Raw genomic sequence first — 18,206 nt, 5'->3', positions numbered from 1 at the left:
TAAAAAGAGAAATTCTAGGTCATCATCACCACCACCACCCCATCCTATTGTTCATTAAGTCCTACTAATTAATGATCTGACTTCTACTTCCTCCTCTTTATCCCTTCCTGTGTAATCTTTCCTTAGGCCTCCATTTCTTTCCTGAGTCGGTTTAACAGCATCCTAACTGGTTACCTGGCCCTCTAATGGCTCAAACCACTCTGAGAAAGAATGATCTTTCTAAATTGCCAACTTGATTACATATTCTACCCTATTTGGGATCTTTTGCTATTTATTACCTAGGACTTTTATGTTAGCCAAACAGGGCCCGTTATAATCTGGCCACAACCACCTTCTCTAACCTCATTTCTTTGTCACTCTGCCTCCTCCCACAAAACTTGAACTCCCTATATTTCTCCCACGCTGTTTCCCAGGTTCATGGCTTCACACATGCTGATTCCTATCTAAAATGTCCTATACTTGCTTTGCCTTTCTGTAGAACTGCCTAAGAGCAGGGAGAATTCCTACTTTTATTTTATTGTTTTTATTTGTCCATTTGTTCACATCTATCAAGTTCTCCCTACCAGGTTGGAAGCCCACTCAGGATGAGGCTGTGTCCCGCACATAAGAAATGCTCAATTACTGTTTATTGCCTGTTCCAATAAGATAAAGGAAATGGATGGAAGAGAGGTGAAAAACAAATGAATGGATGATCTTGTTCTAACTATTTAGGCATGATTTAGCATCATGGAAATCGTATTACTGAGATTTGCAGGGCCTGTAATGTGAAAGATTAGGCTATTCTGTAATACTCGCAAAACATACAATGTTAGATAAAATATAACAAAAATGTCTGTTGAAACATAAGCCTGGAGTCACACAAAAAAGGAAATTCCCATATTTCAGAGCAAATAAAGAGCTAAAAGGCATACAAAAAAAGAGTGGTTATTACTTTAACTGATTTAAAAATAATTAACACATCCTGAAGTATTAAGTGTGCATCTTGAAAGGTCTTAATTTCAAGGCAATAGTGCTACAGATTTCTTTTGCTTCCAAGGTGAAGGTTAACCAGCTACTGCTCACATTCGTCAATGTGGTTTGTGCCTATCACAGTTAGTAGACAGGACCAACGGCACCACGATATGACCTAAAAACTGCTGCCACCTTCATAGGAGGGGTCTGATTTTTTAAATTCACAGTTTAAGTTAATAAACCCATAGCTCTTCCTTCTCCCAGCTCTTTTAAAGGGGTCGAGCCATGTAAGGCTTGAGCCACCCAAGAGTATGCTGCTGGTATCTGGAGGCACCAACTCATTGCTCTCTGCTTTCTGGGTCTGCCCATGACCGACAGACCATGACAACACTGGTTGAACTAGAGACTTTCCACTGAGGCAAGCTAGCCTCACCTCAGGACTTTGTTTCCAACTCCCCTCACTTATCTGCTCCAGCTGGCATCCTGCCCACTCCCCATGCCCTCATCTGTCCTCCTAACCTGTAAGTGGTTTGGTTTCATAGTGTCCCTTCACTCTTGTTTTATGTACTGGCATCTGTGGGGGACTAGTTCCAGGACCCCCGAGGACACCAAAATCCACAGATACTCAAGTCCCTTATGTAAGATGGCAAAGAATTTGCATATAACCTGCACACATCCTCCCATATACTTTAAATCATCTCTGGATTACTTATAATACCCAATACATTGCCTGCACACCACTTCATTCGCATGGATTCAATGTAGAACCTGGCACACAGCAAATTCAAGTTTTGTTTTTTGGAACTTTGTGGAATTTTTTGTCCTGAATATTTTCAATCCTCAGTTAATTAAATCTACAGATGTGGAAACCATGGGTACGGAGGCAGACTATATTGTCTTAGGTTGACCTTTTTAATTCTCAATTCCTGTTTTCAATCCTTAATCCTATCTACTTTTCACACATTTCACTTTTTATCTCATGGCCTTCTTTTTATTCCTATTTCTACTTTTATGTTCTTAATGACTATTCCCAGTGACTTTCATCTTTGATTTTTAAATCTCAACTTGTTTACTTTTTTAACATTTTACTGAACTCTTAATTATTAATTTCTAATTTATTTTCCCCTATTATCTTACTAGTTTTTTTAGCTATAATATTATTCTGAGCCCCCCCCCCCTTTATTGCCTAAGCTATTTTCTTCTTCCTCATCTCCTATAAGTTTTCCTCCTGAAACCCATCCTGACTCCCATCACACAGCAAGAACTGTGGCCACAGGGTGGTAGCACTGAAGAAAGGTAGCTCCTGCAGTGGCTTTTTCAGCTTCTGGCAGGCTCTTAGCCAACTGGGGAGACCCACAAAAGAACACTCCCCAGGGCCACAACTCTCTCTCTCTGCAAAGAGCACATGATTTAGTTCAGGGTTTCTCAACCTCAGCCCTATTGACATTTGGGCTGGGTCCTTCTTTGTTGTGGGGCTGTCCTGTGCATTGTGGGTTTGGCAGTGTCCCTGGCCTCTGCTAACTAGATGCCAGTTAGCACCCCAGTCAAGGCAGTCAAAAACGTGTGGAGACACTGCCAAATGTCTCCTGGGGAGCAATCCCTCCCATTGAGAATCATTGATTTACTTAGATAAATATTATTTTCTGACATCCCTCACCATCCAGACTTTAAGAAAATCGGGGTGCGGGGCAATAAAATACAAAAAAGAAAAAAAAATTAGAAAAAAAAAAATCTACATGTTTTAAAAACCATGGCCTCAGGCCAGGCACGGTGGCTCACGCCTGTAATCCTAGCACTCTGGGAGGATCACTTGAGCTCAGGAGTTTGAGACCAGCCTGAGCAAGAGTGAGATCCTGTCTCTACTAAAAATAGAAAAAAATTAGCTGGGCAACTAAAAATAGAAACAAATTAGCTGGGCAACTAAAACTAGAAAAAATTAGCTTGGCGTGGTGGTGTGCACCTGTAGGCCCAGCTACTTGGGAGGCTGAGGCGGGAGGATTGCTTGAGGCCAGGAGTCTGAGGTTGCCGTGAGCTAGGCTGACACCACGGCACTCTAGCTCAGGCAACAGAGTGAGACTCTGTCTCAAAGAAAGAAACAAACAAACAAAAAAAAAAAACATGGCCTCAAACTTAATACATAGTGATAGAAACCAAAATATTTGCTGCCTAGAGGATGGGGGCAGGGAGTGGATTTACCACGATGAGGCACAAGGGAACTTTCTGGAGTGAAAGAAACAACACTCTATATCTTGATTGGGGTGTTGTTTACACAAAGTGTATGCATTTGTCAAAACTCAAATTATACATCTAAGATTGTACAATTTAAAATCTATGTATTTCACTGCATGTAAATTATACTTAAAAAAAAAATCTACGGCCTCTAGCACACCTAATCTGTGCCAAGTTTGTGCCAAAATATAGGTGGGGACTTTAGGCCAAGGTCATTCCTAAGAAGGAGCCAGCTATACACCTGACCATGGTGAGGAACTAGGTGGTAGAGATCTGTGTGACAGAAACCCATGGGAGAAGCCTTAGTAAAGGGGTCACAGGCAGACAAGGCTGATGCTGATGGACTCAACATCTTGGGTGGTTCACCTTCCTTTTTGGTATCAAAGGGGGCTTCTCTTGGTATGAGACCACCCCACCCTGCCTCAGCACACTCACTGCCTTTCCTTATAATGGTAAAGAGGAAGCTGGCCAGACCAGATGTTATCACAAATGGGGATTCTGGACAAAGGCTGTGTGCCTGCCAGGTGGCTATCATAATTCATTAGGGCTCATATTGAGTATTTAGGTCAAATCATTCAATAACAGAATTTAAGAAGGAAAAGTCTGTTAAAATAAGCAGAGATCACCCCAGGAAAAGTGTGAGAGCACAAAGAGGAGGCAAAGAAGAACCTTCTTCAATCTTCTGTCTCCCCAAGGAAGAACACTAACCTGAAGGTGCGGCGGTGCTGGGGTCTGGGTCATAATCACAAAAAGCTCTGGCTTTAAACTTTTCTCCTATCAGTACTCCTGTTGGACTGTCTTGTGAGACACAAAGGTATTCTCTCTCCACCAGGGGTCCTGGCCCATTATGGTAATATCAGATTGAATATACCTTCCGAGACGTAAAATCTCACCTGGATTTTTTTTCTGATGGGGGCTGGAATCTCTAGACTGCATGTACTCATGGCCTGAGCACTCCCTGTCCCAAGTGACAGTCCTTGATCAGCCTTGTTTGTCAAGTTCACTCCCTGTTCGGGGCAGATGACTTGGCTCAGAAAGTGGGTACGTATGCACCTTCCGAGAACTGATTAGATATGCTCTGCTTTGGATGAGCTTAGCTTGCCAGATCAAAGTCAAAGTCAAGCAAGTTCTGTTAAGAGCTGCATATTCAATGAGTGCTAAGCTACAGACTAGAGCCAAGACTAGAGCATTTCTTTAGATCCAGCCCCTCTGGCGTATACCCTTCATTTACCAGATGCTTCGCCTAGAAGTCAGCTAGTTGGGGGGTGGGGGGTCTCAAAGTGAGGACCCCAATATGTTGGCTTATTTGAGATTTCAAATATAGCTATGAGATCCATAGCCATAGGGAAAGCTAAAATTTGGCTCAGGCAACAGTGAGTTGGTGACGCTTAGCTTTGGAAATCTCCGAAGGAGTGTCATTAAGTTCCCTGGTTCATGTGGCTAAACCTTCTTTCTGGTCTGATCTATTCCTCAGCAAGATACCTTATACTCACCCTATCAAGGCATATTCTCTATCTTGAGCCTTGGACTCCCTGTGTCTTTCAACTTTTGCTTTACACAGTCCACAGGGGGCTTAATTTCAACAAAAACTGAGCGACCAGGATTGGCATTTCATTAGATGGGGCCCTAACAAGAAGGGTGGTAAAGGGGTAGGCTGCCATTACCTTAAAGGCATTCATTCATTTCTTACTCTTTCTCCACTGAGGCTTGCCAAGGACTGAACTGATGATGGCAAAACCAATCTGGCCAGGTAATCAAGGTTATAACAATTAGAAGAGGTCAACTGGAATTTTATTTCAAAAACAAATATTTATTGCGCACCTACTCCATGTCAGACATGGTGCTAAATGGGACACAACACTTAAGCAGACACGGTCCATGCCCTTACAGAACTACCAGGAAGCTTATGAGTTTACTCAAAAAGACTCAGGCTGGCCGGGCACGGTGGCTCATGCCTGTAACCCTAGCACTCTGGGAGGCCGAGGCGGGTGGATCACTCGAGGTCAGGAGTTCAATACCAGCCTGAGCAAGAGTGAGACCCTGTCTCTACTAAAAATAGAAAGAAATTATCTGGACAACTAAAAATATATAGAAAAATGTAGCCAGGCATGGTGGCACATGCCTGTAGTCCCAGTGACTCGGGAGGCTGAGGCAGAAGGATTGCTTGAGCCCAGGAGTTTGAGGTTGCTGTGAGCTAGGCTGACACCAGGGCACTCTAGCCAGGGTGACAGAGTGGGACTTAGCCTCAAAAAAAAAAAAAAAACAAATTAATATTCTAAAAAAGATTCAGGCATAAGATTGAATTTATCCTTCAGCTCCAGCAGCAAGGGTAGATTCTTAGACACAGTTAACCAAAATATCAATCTGGTGAGGTCATAAACACTCAACTCATAATGGGTACCCAAAAGGCTAAACCGTTCTTGCTTTGCAAATAAAAGTTATGTTGCCCAGGATTCTGTAGCTCTGGGACCACACTGTGATTGTGTTCAGTAAGACTGTTTTAAAGAAAAATAAAAACTTCAAGCTAAATAAGACACCCTCAGAATTATTCAAAGACTCTCATGAATGGTGGGACTCAAATCCCTAAAAACTTGCTTTATTTTCCAATTATATAGAGAATCCAGTATATAGTCTCTCCCATTTCTAAGACGAGTGATCCTTTATTCTCCCATAATTATAGACCTATTATCTTATTGGAACTTCAGTTGAAAATATATACCAGTTTCCTTTTTGATAAAAGGGCTTTGCAGGCCTGTATAAACAAAAGGTTTCAGAATCAACTAGGGAACTTTTTAAAAGCATAGATTCCAACACCTTCCCCCAGAGTGTCCGACTCAGTAAATCTAAGAGGGGCCTAAGAATCTATATCCATGACAAGCCAAGTTTAGAAAACCACTTTTCCACAAGCAGATGCTAAGGGAATAGTTATTCAACTCAAGTTTGTATAAACACTCAAACATAGTTACTTTTTAAAACATTTGAAAAAATGAAATGAAAACTGTCCTAAACATAAAAAGAAACAGAGTGACTGGCCACCCACTAGAAAACTTATGAGATTCATTTACATTCAAGAAAATCTCTACCATCTTAAACAAAACACAACAAATACCCTCCACCCCTAATTCCCATTCTAACTACTACCTCATCCTTCTACCTCCCTCCACTGACAAATTTATTTTAAAAATAGACTATGGTTAGAAGGCAGAATAATGGATACCCTTAGCAAGCTGGGGAGTGATTAGGAGGACTGGGAGGAGAGCTTCTAGAGTGCCCTAAATATACTAGTGTGTTCGGTATGTAAAACTTCACTTATTTCTTTTAAAGCCACTTCTATTCTAGGATAAAAATTCACTTAGGATACGTGTACTTTCCTATATGTATGTTACACAGACGGTCCCTGACTTATCATAGCTTGACTTTATGACAGTGTGAAAGTGATATGCATTCAGTAGAAACCATACTTCAACTAACCATCCAACCGTTCTGTTTTTCACTTTTGGTACAGTATTCAATAAAGTATATGAGATATTCAACACCGTATTATAAAATAGCCTTTGTGTTAGATGATTCTGCCCAACTGTAGGCTACTGGAAGTATTCTGAGTACGTTTAAGGTAGGCTAGGCTAAGCTACTATGATGCTCGCTCAGTAGGTTAGGTGTGTTAAAGGCATTTTCAACTTACAATATTTTCAGCTTATGGTGGGTTTACTGGGATATAATCCCATCATAAGTTAAGGAGCACCTGTATTTCAACACAAAGTCAAAAAGATAGACTCTGTTTGCTTTCTTGACTTTACCCATTCTGTCTTAGCTACTCAATGCACCTAAAACCATTCTTCCCAAGGCCACCAATGGCCTCCCAGTTGCCAAACCCCGATAGACATCTGGCATCTTGGTGGCCCCCTGAAACTGGTGACAACTCCCCATCTTCAACTCTCTCTTTCTTTGGCTTCCAGGGTTCTACTCTACCCCCAGTCTACAAGCTTTCTAGGTACTCTCTCGCTCTCCTTTTGGGCCTTCTTTTCCTCTGCCCAGCTCCTCAAGGTTGATGAGTCAAGGAATCCTTAACTCTCTCCTCTTCTCGCCCCAGGGCAATTTCATTGAAACCTAAGTCTTTTTTTTTTTTTTTTTTTTTTGACAGAGTCTCACTCTGTTGCCCAGGCTAGAGTGAGTGCCGTGGCGTCAGCCTAGCTCACAGCAACCTCAAACTCCTGAGCTCAAGCGATCCTCCTGTCTCAGCCTCCCGAGTAGCTGGGACTACAGGCATGCGCCACCATGCCCGGCTAATTTTTTCTATATATATTTTTAGCTGTCCATATAATTTCTTTCTATTTTTGGTAGAGGTGGGGTCTCGCTCTTGCTCAGGCTGGTCTCGAACTCCTGAGCTCAAATGATCCGCCCACCTCGGCCTCCCAGAGTGCTAGGATTACAGGCGTGAGCCACCGCGCCCGGCCTGAAATCTAAGTCTTTAACTCCCACACATACACTATCAGTGCCCCTCAAGTCAGTATCCCAGCCCTGACCTCTCCCTAAGCCTCAGGCTTGCACGTCTAACTCCCTGATGGACTAATTCACCAGGACTTTCAATTGCTACTTCAAACAGGACACATCCAAAAGTGAACTTTTTTTTGAGGTGATGGAATGTATTCTTTCTTACATATACATACACACACCACACACATACACACACACATACATATTCTTTTTTTTTTTTTTTTTTTTGAGACAGAGTCTCGCTCTGTTGCTTGGGCTAGAGTACAGTGGCATCATCATAGCCCACCACAGCCTCAAACTCCTAGGCTTAAGTGATCTTCCCACCTCAGCCTCCTGAGTATCTGGGACTACAGGGGTCTACCACCACGCCTGGCTAATTTGTTTCTATTTTTAGTAGAGACGGGGTCTCGCTCTTGCTCAGGCTGGTCTCAAACTCCTGGCCTCAAGAGATCCTCCCGCCTTAGCCTCCCAGAGTGCTAGGATTACAGGCCTGAAGCCACCACACCTGGCTTCTTATATATATATATATATACACACACACACACACACACACACACACATATATATACACACACACACACACACACATATATATATATATATATTTTTTTTTTTGAGACAGAGTCTCGCTTTGTTGCCCGGGCTAGAGTGAGTGCCGTGGCGTCAGCCTAGCTCACAGCAACCTCAAACTCCTGGGCTGAAGCGATCCTACCGCCTCAGCCTCCCAAGTAGCTGGGACTACAGGCATGCGCCACCATGCCCGGCTAATTTTTTCTATATATATTTTAGTTGGCCAGATAATTTCTTTCTATTTTTTTAGTAGAGACGGGGTCTCACTCTTGCTCAGGCTGGTCTCGAACTCCTGACCTTGAGCGATCCACCCGCCTCGGCCTCCCAGAGTGCTAGGATTACAGGCGTGAGCCACCACGCCCGGCCTTATATTTTTAAATTATATATATTTAAGGTATACAACATGATGTTTTTGAATTTACCTTCCTCCAAAAACCTGTTTTTCCCTAAGATTCTCTACCTCATTTAATGGTCCTACAAGCCACACAGTCAAAGGACAACATCAAAGCAATTCTTGAACGAAACAATAAAAATAGATTTCAAAGACAATAAGATGTAGTCCCTGCCCCCACAGTCTAATAAGGTAGATAAATAAATATTAATAGTTACACCACCTGTGATAGGTCCATTAACAGACAAGGGCTAGGTTTAGAACAGAAAAAGGAATGGATTACCACAACTGGGAAATTCTAGGCAACAACTATAGAGAGGAGGCACAATCAACAATCAGAAAGTTTATATATTTCTTCTTTTATTTTAGCAAAGTCACCCAACAGATTGATGTTAAGAATCAGTGTCATGGCCGGGAGCGGTGGCTCACGCCTGTAATCCTAGCACTCTGGGAGGCCGAGGCGGGTGGATCGCTCAAGGTCAGGAGTTTGAGACCAGCCTGAGCAAGAGTGAGACCCCGTGTCTACTAAAAATAGAAAGAAATTATATGGACAACTAAAAATATATATATAGAAAAATTAGCCGGGCATAGTGGTGCATGCCTGTAGTCCCAGCTACTCGGGAGGCTGAGGCAGGAGGATCACTTGAGCCCAGGAGTTTGAGGTTGCTGTGAGCTAGGCTGACGCCACGGCACTCACTCTAGCCTGGGCAACAAAGTGAGACTCTGTCTCAAAAAAAAAAAAAAAAAGAATCAGTGTCACTAGGAACAGCCACTGTAAAGAACAATAACAAAAGAAACCAAAGGTTTGGAACACGAGGATGATCTTCTACACACCACAATCTTTTCAGTTACACCTGTGAGTAGATATGATCTCTATATGGAGCAAATATAGGCACCCATTTCATGACCGCTACTTTAGTAATATCAAAAACATTCTCAATCCAGAAGTTCCTTTTTAATATCAAGGTCAGATAGGGTTTCAATGATAATCTACTCAGAATTATTTGGTGTCAAAAACTTCACAAAGATTCTTGAGGCACTCATACAAAAAAATAAAAATAAAAAACTGCACAAACAAATCTAATGCTATAATTATTACTTTTTAGATACTATATAACTTAGCTGTCATATAATCTGTACATTAAAAGGTGCAGCTGTTTCCAAAGCTGTTGTATAAGACAACTAAATCTGTAATTGTGGAAAATAAATGCATTTGGGGACATTTTAAAAGTAAATGCCATTTAAAATTAGATATTCCCTTATTTACAGAAAGAGGCATAATCATGTATTTTTTTTTTCCAAATGTTACCCTGGTTCTTTGATTTTCAATCAGCCTTTTCTGCAATAATTTCCATTCTGAAAGCATTTTTCATTTGAAACAAAATGCTTTTTAATCTGATTCTTTTCAATTGTTTAAGAGGTAAAAATCTGAAATGGATTTCTTTTTACCAAAAAATCCTATTCTTTTTGTTAAAAAAGTCTCTGAAAACTGACAATACTTTTAGGTTATTCTTGTTCTAAGTAATTAACATAAAACAAAGAATAAACTATGTGAAAGAATTTGGGGTAACACAAAATGATGAAAACAATAAAATATTTTGTCCAAATCAGGCTACATTGTGTCCTTAGTAATGTGTTGTAAATAGAATTAAAAATAAGGAGAAAATAAGTCAATCCATAATTCTTGAAACATCAAAAGAATAAAGAAGCCGGGCATGGTGGCTCATGCCTGTAGTCCCAGAAGCTCAGGAGGCTGAGGCAGGAGGATCACTTGAGCAGAGGAGTTCGAGATCAGCCTGGGCAACATAACGAGACTCCATCTCTTAAAAAATAAAGAAAGAAAGAATAAAGAATACCCTTTCCCAAAATGAGCATTTAGTATGGTACATACATGTTGTACAGCAGCAATCTTTTCTAATCTGGAGGGCCATATACCAAACAGAACAGAGGCTTTCTCTGGGAAGGGGGTCAGAGGGAGGCAGACAATGGGAATTGATTATTAACTGTACTATTGTCACTTTTTACAAGGAAAAGGTATTTCAGTATTATTTATAAAATTTTTTAAAAAATAGATACTTTTCAAAGTATTAATAGTAACCTTGATAAATCATGTATGGAGTCAGAATTTACTGCAACCATTTATATAAGAAATTAATAAATGAAATTTACTTTTAATGTATAATCATATGGCTTCCATTTCTAAATGCCTTCAGATCTAATTTTTTTAAAGGTGGGAAAGGAGCAGCTGGGGGACAGAGGGGGCTCTTGTCACCATTATTCTCTTGCCACCTCTCCCTCCAGATCAAATTTTAAGCCTATGAGAAAATCAGTCTCAATACATTTGAAATAAGAGTGGGAAAGATTAGAAAATGGCATTTGTTAAAAAAAAAAGAGGGGGATTTATGGTATGATTCCATTGAGTTTTTTAAAATGTCATAACAAGGGTATATATGAGTATGTCCAGAAACAAGTCTCAAAAGATATTAACAGTGGTTGTCTATAGATGGTAGTATTCTTTTTTTTTCTTTTAATCTCCTGGATATAGATGGTAGTATTAAGGGTGATTCTTTAGTATTATCTGTATTTCTTGAAGTTTTTACAATGACTATTTTTTTTTTGAGATGGAGTATTGCTCTGTCACCCTGGCTAGAGTGCAGTGTAATCATCATCAATAGCTCACTGCAACCTCCAACTCCTGGGCTCAAGTGATCCTCCTGCCTCAGCTTCCAGAGTAGCTGGGACTACAGGCACCACCACACCCAGCTATTTTTTCTATTTTTAGTACAGATGAGGTCCCACTCTTGTTCAGGCTGGTCTCAAACCCCTGAGCTGAAGTGATCCTCCTGCCTCACCCTCCCAGAGTGCTAGGATACCAGGCCTGAGCCGTTGTGCCAGTCTGGCCTACAATGGCTATAGATTTGTTTTGTAATATGCAAAGAACAAAAATGGCTGGCTCCTAAAGGTAATCTAAAGAATTTGCCACAGAGCATGAAGATAATTTCAAACAAAGAGGGGTAAAAATGTTTTGATCAGTGATAATATTTTTGGAACAAATATATTGACTAGTGATAGAGTTTTTGGAATAAATATATTAAGAGGATAATTAAATCTATCTTCTCAAAACAACTTTTTTTGTTTGTTTGTTTTTGAGACAGAGTCTGGCTTTGTTGCCCTGGCTAGAATGTAGTGGCATCATCATTATAGCTCACTGCAACTTCTAACTCCTGACCTCAAGTGATCCTCCTGCCTCGGCCTCCCAGAGTTCTAGGATTACAGGCGTGAATCACCTCACCTGCCTAAAACAACTGCTTTGACAGGCATTCATTTGGATGTAAAATTTGGGAGCATTCATACTTTAAAACAGAAACCATAATCATTTCAATCTGTCTAATAGTAAAGGGGATTATAAAGCCAATAATTTAAGAGTTCATATTTTAAATAACAAGAAGAAAAACTGTCTTCCCACTATGACAAACAGAATTATTTTATGAGAAACTTTCAATTCTATAGTTCTATACTAGAGTAATTGATATTTCCTAGTTCTTCCTCATCCACTATAAAGACTACAATCTATACAGATAAGCAAAAAAAAATAATGAGGTTGTTTTCAATATTAACATTATCTTTTTCTCACAGAAAACCAAGTTCTATTTTATCTTTGGAGGGCAGAATTTACCACAAAATTAAGTCAGCAAAGAAACTGTTTCATCTGCACTTGTTTCATTTTCTGTTCTTTAAAAGCTATGAAATTTTGTTAAAAGCCACATAGAAAAATAAGCTTGTGTAATAAACAGGAAGGAAACTTCAAGGCCAAAGAGTGAGATAATTGTTCATTTAGGCAGGTTTTGAGTCATCCAGTTGAGTTGTACTTGTTTCACAGACTTAGAACACAGATGACAATTTACCAGGTCCCAAATTTATTTTGAACTTCCTGATACAGACAGAAATTTACTGCTGCTTGCCTACAACTCCACAATGTATCTTTGTTGTCTCTCTCTTGGACTGGCATCCTGAGATCCGGTCTTTTCTAAGGCAAGGGAACATAGGAAAAAAAATCATAGGGGAACATTTACTTCAAGTCTTACTTTTCAAATGCATCTATGTTTTCAAGCAACTAAAAAAAATGTACATCATTTAATAGGAAGAGCTATTCTGCCAAAGTAAAATCTATCTAGACCTAGGTTTCATTTCTTAATAAACCACTGTATGCACAGAGAACTCTGAACTCACTGATGACAACTGTGTTCAACCTTATCTCAGTTACTCATCTGGTTTTGCTTAAGGAAAAGAAAACTGTAAAATTTTTTTGAAAAAAATCACGTACAAGACGGAATTCAGCTGATGATAATCTGAATTCACAATGAAAATCTCCGCAATCATAAGGAACAAAACCAAGGAAAGTCAAGTATTTGGACTATACACAGTAACATTAACAGAGCACCCAAATCATGTGACTCTACAAACAGGCTCAAAGTCCTATTTGCCAAGTAAGGTAAGCCATCAACAGACATTTAAGAAACTTGTTGGAGTCCTTCTATCACTTTTTTCTTACTCACTCATCAGTCTAACCCATGTCAGAATACGACACATGAATCAGCACCTCTAAGAGAAGAGGAGATTCATTTCAGCAAGCACAAAGAAAAACAGGCTGCTATTTCACAAGGACTGAAGTTTGTGGAATGGGGTTTAAGAAAAAAGAACCTTTATTATTTATTTTCATGTATCCTATTTTAAAAGACAGTTCAAAAGAATGAATAGACATAGCTGAAAAAAGAAACTACTGGGTATCCCTCTTAACTAAGGCAATGAACATGCACTTGTGAATCTATCTCTAGCTCCCACAGAGGGCTCCTCATCCTCACTGAGTCAAACAAAGAAGTCCTTAAGCAGGAGCCAGTGTGGGCTTTGAATAAAACACAGTGCATTGCTTCAATGAGCCAAAAAGAAATAGGAAGACAAAGGGTGACTGTACTTAAAGTGCCTTTAAAAATATATTCACTCAAAATTCAACTATGCTATCTATAATACATAAGCTGTATCAGGAAAATACAGCTTAGTATTCAAAGTTATAGGTTTTTAGCATATTAAAAATTCTATCACCCTTGCTCTAAATTCTTGCTTCTTCAAGGTTGAGTGAACACTGAACATGTTTTAAAACCTACCACAATAAAAAATTGGCACAGATGCAGTTTTCTAAAAAAAAAAAAAAAAAAAAAACACTGGCACGAGGCCATGCAAAAATTAGGAAAAACTCAGCAAAAGTAAAAAATAAGTAACTTCCAAATTCTAAAATATATCTTTAGACCAAGATGTTTGTCCAAGGTGCATGCCCCTGTCCAGCAGCTGAAGAGGCCCCGAGCAGTGCTGCCAATGCCCTGGTAGAGATGCTGAGGTCAACATCAGATTTGAAATATTTAAAGTGGATACAAAACTATTTCAACAATGCAGACAATTAAGTGCACTGTTGTGGGCAATGGTGCTGTTGGTAAAACATGTCTCCTGATATCCTATACCTGCGGTCTCCAAACCCCCGAGGACTGGTACCAGTCCATGGCCCATTAGGAACCACGCTGCACAGCAGGAGTTGAGCAGCGGGCAAGTAAACGAAGTTTCATCTGTATTTACAGCCGCTCCCCATTGCTCACATCACTGCATAAGTTCCGCCTCCTGTCAGATCAACGGCAGCATTAGATTCTCATAGGAACGCAAACCCTACTGTAAACTGCACATGGGAGGAATCTAGGTTACATGCTCTTTATGAGAATCTAATGCCTGATGATCTGAGGTGGAGCTGAGGTGCTGGGGAGCTGCTGCAAATATAGATTATCATTAGCAGAGAGGTCTGACTGCACAATAAATGTAATGTGCTTGAATCATCCCGAAACCATCCCCCACCCCAACCTAGGTCTGTGGAAAAACTGTCTTCCATGAAACCGGTCCCTAGTGCCAAAAAGGTTGGGGACCACTGTCCTACACAACAAACAAATTTCCATCCGAATATATTCCAACTGGTTTTGACAACTATGCAGTCACAGTTATGATTGGCGGAGAGCCATATACTCTTGGACTTTTTGCTACTGCAGGGCAAGAGGATTTATGACAGATGACGACCACTGAGTTATCCACAAATAGATGTATTTCTAGTCCGTTTTTCAGTGGTCTCTCCATCCTCATTTGAGAATGTGAGAGAAAAACAGGTGCCTGAGATAAGTCACCACTGTCCAAAGACTCCTTTCTTGCTTGTCGGGACCCAAATTGATCTCAGAGATGACCCCTTGAGAAACTTGCCAAGAACAAACAGAAGCCTATCACTCCAGAGACTGGCCTCTGACTTGAAGGCTGTCAAGTAGGTGGAGTGTTCTGCAATCACACAGAAAGGCCTAAAGAAAGTATTTGACCAAGCAATATTGGCTGCCCTGGAGCCTCCAGAATCGAAGAAGAGCCGCAGGTGTGTGCTGCTATGAACATCTCTCTAGAGCCCTTTCTGCACAGCTGGTGTTGGCATCATACTCAAAGCAATGTTTAAATCAAACCAAAGATTGAAAATTAAAATTTGGGCCAGGCGTGGTGGCTCATGCCTGTAATCCTAGCACTCTGGGAGGCCGAGGCTGGAGGATAGCTCAAGGTCAGGAGTTCGAGACCAGCCTAAGCAAGAGCGAGACCTCGTCTCTACTAAAAATAGAAAGAAATGATCTGGACAGCTAAAAAAATATATATAGAAAAAAATTAGTTGGGCATGGTGGCATATGCCTATAGTCCCAGCTACTTGGGAGGCTGAGGCAGAAGGATTGCTTAAGCCCAGGAGTTTGAGGTTGCTGTGAGCTAGGCTGACACCACGGCACTCTAGCCCGGGCAACAGAGCAAGACTCTGTCTCAAAAAAAAAAAAAAAGAAAAGAAAAGAAAATTAAAATTTGTTTTTGAAAAAAAAAAAAGAGATGTTTTTCCCCTGAAAATATTAACATAAAGTTTCATGCCGTATAACTAACTGTAAAGTTCCACTTAAGCATTATTGGGGAAAATCAATGGATACAAACTCTTTCAATACCTTTACTTTAAAAATCTTTTGGCACATTCCTGTCATATTATAAATAAGTCAAGTCTAAGTTTTTTGAAACAGATACCTTTGCTATAGAGATTTATTTCACATCTCATTACTTGCATTTATACATCTAATTTTTGTTTTTTTTAGATAGGGTCTCACTCTGTTGCCCTGTGTAGAGTGCAGTGGTGTCATCATAGCTCACTGCAATTTCAAACTCCTGGGCTCAAGTGATCCTCCTGCCTCAGTCTTCTGAGTACTTGGGACTACAGGCATGCACCACCATGCCCGGCTAATTTTTCTATTTTTTTGTACAGATGGGGTCTTGCTCTTGCTCAGGCTGGTCTTGAACTCCTGGCCTCAAGTGATCCTCCCGCCTCAGCCTCCCAAAGGATTACAGGCATGGGCCACCACATCCAGCTATACATCTAATTTTAAACGTACCATACAAATATCAAAGTTCATTTCCCAGCCTCTAAGCAGTTTCAGTCTAGCCTAGAAAGGACATGGGTGTGGAACATGTCTACATAAAGATTATAAACTAAGCCTGTAAATCATAAAAGTCTACAAACATGAACAGGCCTCATGGGGTAATAAATTCATTTATCATAAATGTCTAGTACATTATCTACTTTGCTCCTCTATTTTGTTTCTGATCTCCGCATTCTTTTAAAGTATCATTCATCTACTTCTTCCTTCTCCTTTTCCAGTGTTAGTTGCAACTGGGAGGCTATTTGCATTTTAGAAGTAGATGGTGGCCGGGCGTGGTGGCTCATGCCTGTAATCCCAGCACTTTGGGAGGCTGAGTCAGGAGGATCGCTTGAGGCCAGGAGTTTGAGACCAGCCTAAGCAAGAGCGAGACCCTGTCTCTACAAAAAAAATATTAATAGAAAAATCAGCCAGGCATGGTGGTGCATACCTATAGCCCCAGCTGCTCTGGAGGCTGAGGCGGGAGGATGGCTTGAGCCCAGGAGTTTGAGGTTGCAGTGAACTATGATGACGCCAGTGTACTCTAGCCAGGGCAACCAGAGTGAGACCCTGTCTCAAAAAAAAAAAAAAAAGTAGATGGAAGAAGAGTGCTACAGTGTCCTGAGCAGAATTCACTTCCAAATGAGAAGTGAATTTATCCGAATTTGATCTACTTTTTACAGTCTTAAGTCCAGAGTGCTAACCTGCAACCATAGATCACTTCAGTGGACAGATGTGATGCAGGAGGGATGGAAACACGTTCACATAGTACTCTGTAGTTCACCATTCTTTTCACATATGTTATCTCATTTGAACCTATCGACAACCCTGTGAGATACTGTGGGGGGCATATCACTAGCCCCACAGTACCGTGATCAGGAAACTCCAAGAGATTAAGAAATCTCATCAAGATCACTCAGCTAGAAACCAGAAACTAGAAACTAGAACTTGAGTCTGTGCTTTCAGACCGCATCCGGAACAGCAGGTCAGTTTTTTCTCCTTTGTAATCTACTGCCCAACTTCTTTGAAGGGTAAGAAAGGGGAAAAAAAAACAGCCAATTAATTCTGCATATAAAAAATATATTTGTGCAAGTAACCAACCTGAGCAAGAGCGAGACCCCATCTCTACTAAAAAATAGATGCTTAAATTGTTAGGGGAAAAAAACTTTATCTTTCAAAATACGTGGCATTAAAAATAATATTCAAGTATAACAGACTACTTTTCCAATTTGCAGATAATTCTGCTTTTCCATTTAGCATTATAATTCTCCCCTCAGTTTGTACTAGTTAACATATTAGTAACATGGTAAGAAAATTAATTTCAGGAAGACAGACAGGCAGTATAAGCATTACATCAAGCCACAAAGAATGAGTGAGGTAATAATGCCTTATAGCCACAGACACGTTCACTCAGGCTCCTCTGTGTGGTGAGCTCTGAGTACAGGTCACATGCTCACCCCTCAGGAAGGAACTGACTCAGAGCAGTTTTCACTAGGCCAGTTTTCTTCTTACCCTGCAGGCCTCAGTCAGCAGCTAATGAGTCCCCAATCTCCAGCCCACATCTGTCACAGGAAAACTCCTTGCCCTTGGGTTCCAGGTCAACTGATTATCCCCTCTGAATGTCCAGATACTTCAACAAGCCCAACCTATTCCCATCCAAACTGTTACCTCCCCGCAAACCAAATTCAGCCTTCTTCCACTTCCTCATCTCAATGAATAGTTCCTACAGTCACTCAATTTGCCAAGCCAAAAGCCTAGGCAGCATCCTTGAATTCTCCTTCTCCCTTCTCTGCCACATCCAATCAACTACCAAGTTTTGAAATAAAAAATACTTTTGGAGAGCCCCAAGATGGTGCACTACCATAACACTAGCTTACCGCCTTCTTACAAAACACCAAAAAGGTAATAACAGCTCACGTTTCTTGAGCACTTACTTTGTACTAAGCACTGTTCTAATCTTTGTATATAAGCGAATTTAATCCACACAACAATTTGAGGTTGGTGCATTCAAGTCTTAGCCTTGTTTTACCGATGAGGACGCAGCTACAGAGAACTTTAGTATC

General features: G+C 40.6%; 1 protein-coding gene and 1 pseudogene across 1 annotated transcript in view; one reads left to right on the top strand and one right to left on the bottom strand.

Moving 5' to 3' along the window:
* APOO (apolipoprotein O) overlaps positions 1-18,206 on the bottom strand; it is a 54,443-nt gene that overhangs the window by 31,326 nt on the left and 4,911 nt on the right. The gene's annotated exons all lie outside the window — the stretch shown is intronic.
* On the top strand, positions 14,078-15,099 carry LOC138378316 (cell division control protein 42 homolog; annotated as a pseudogene).

This window comes from Eulemur rufifrons, chromosome 30 (genome assembly GCF_041146395.1).
Source record: "Eulemur rufifrons isolate Redbay chromosome 30, OSU_ERuf_1, whole genome shotgun sequence".
Lineage (NCBI taxonomy): Eukaryota > Metazoa > Chordata > Mammalia > Primates > Lemuridae > Eulemur > Eulemur rufifrons.
Note: the sequence above shows the minus strand (reverse complement) of the source record. Positions and strands in the feature narration are given on the sequence as shown.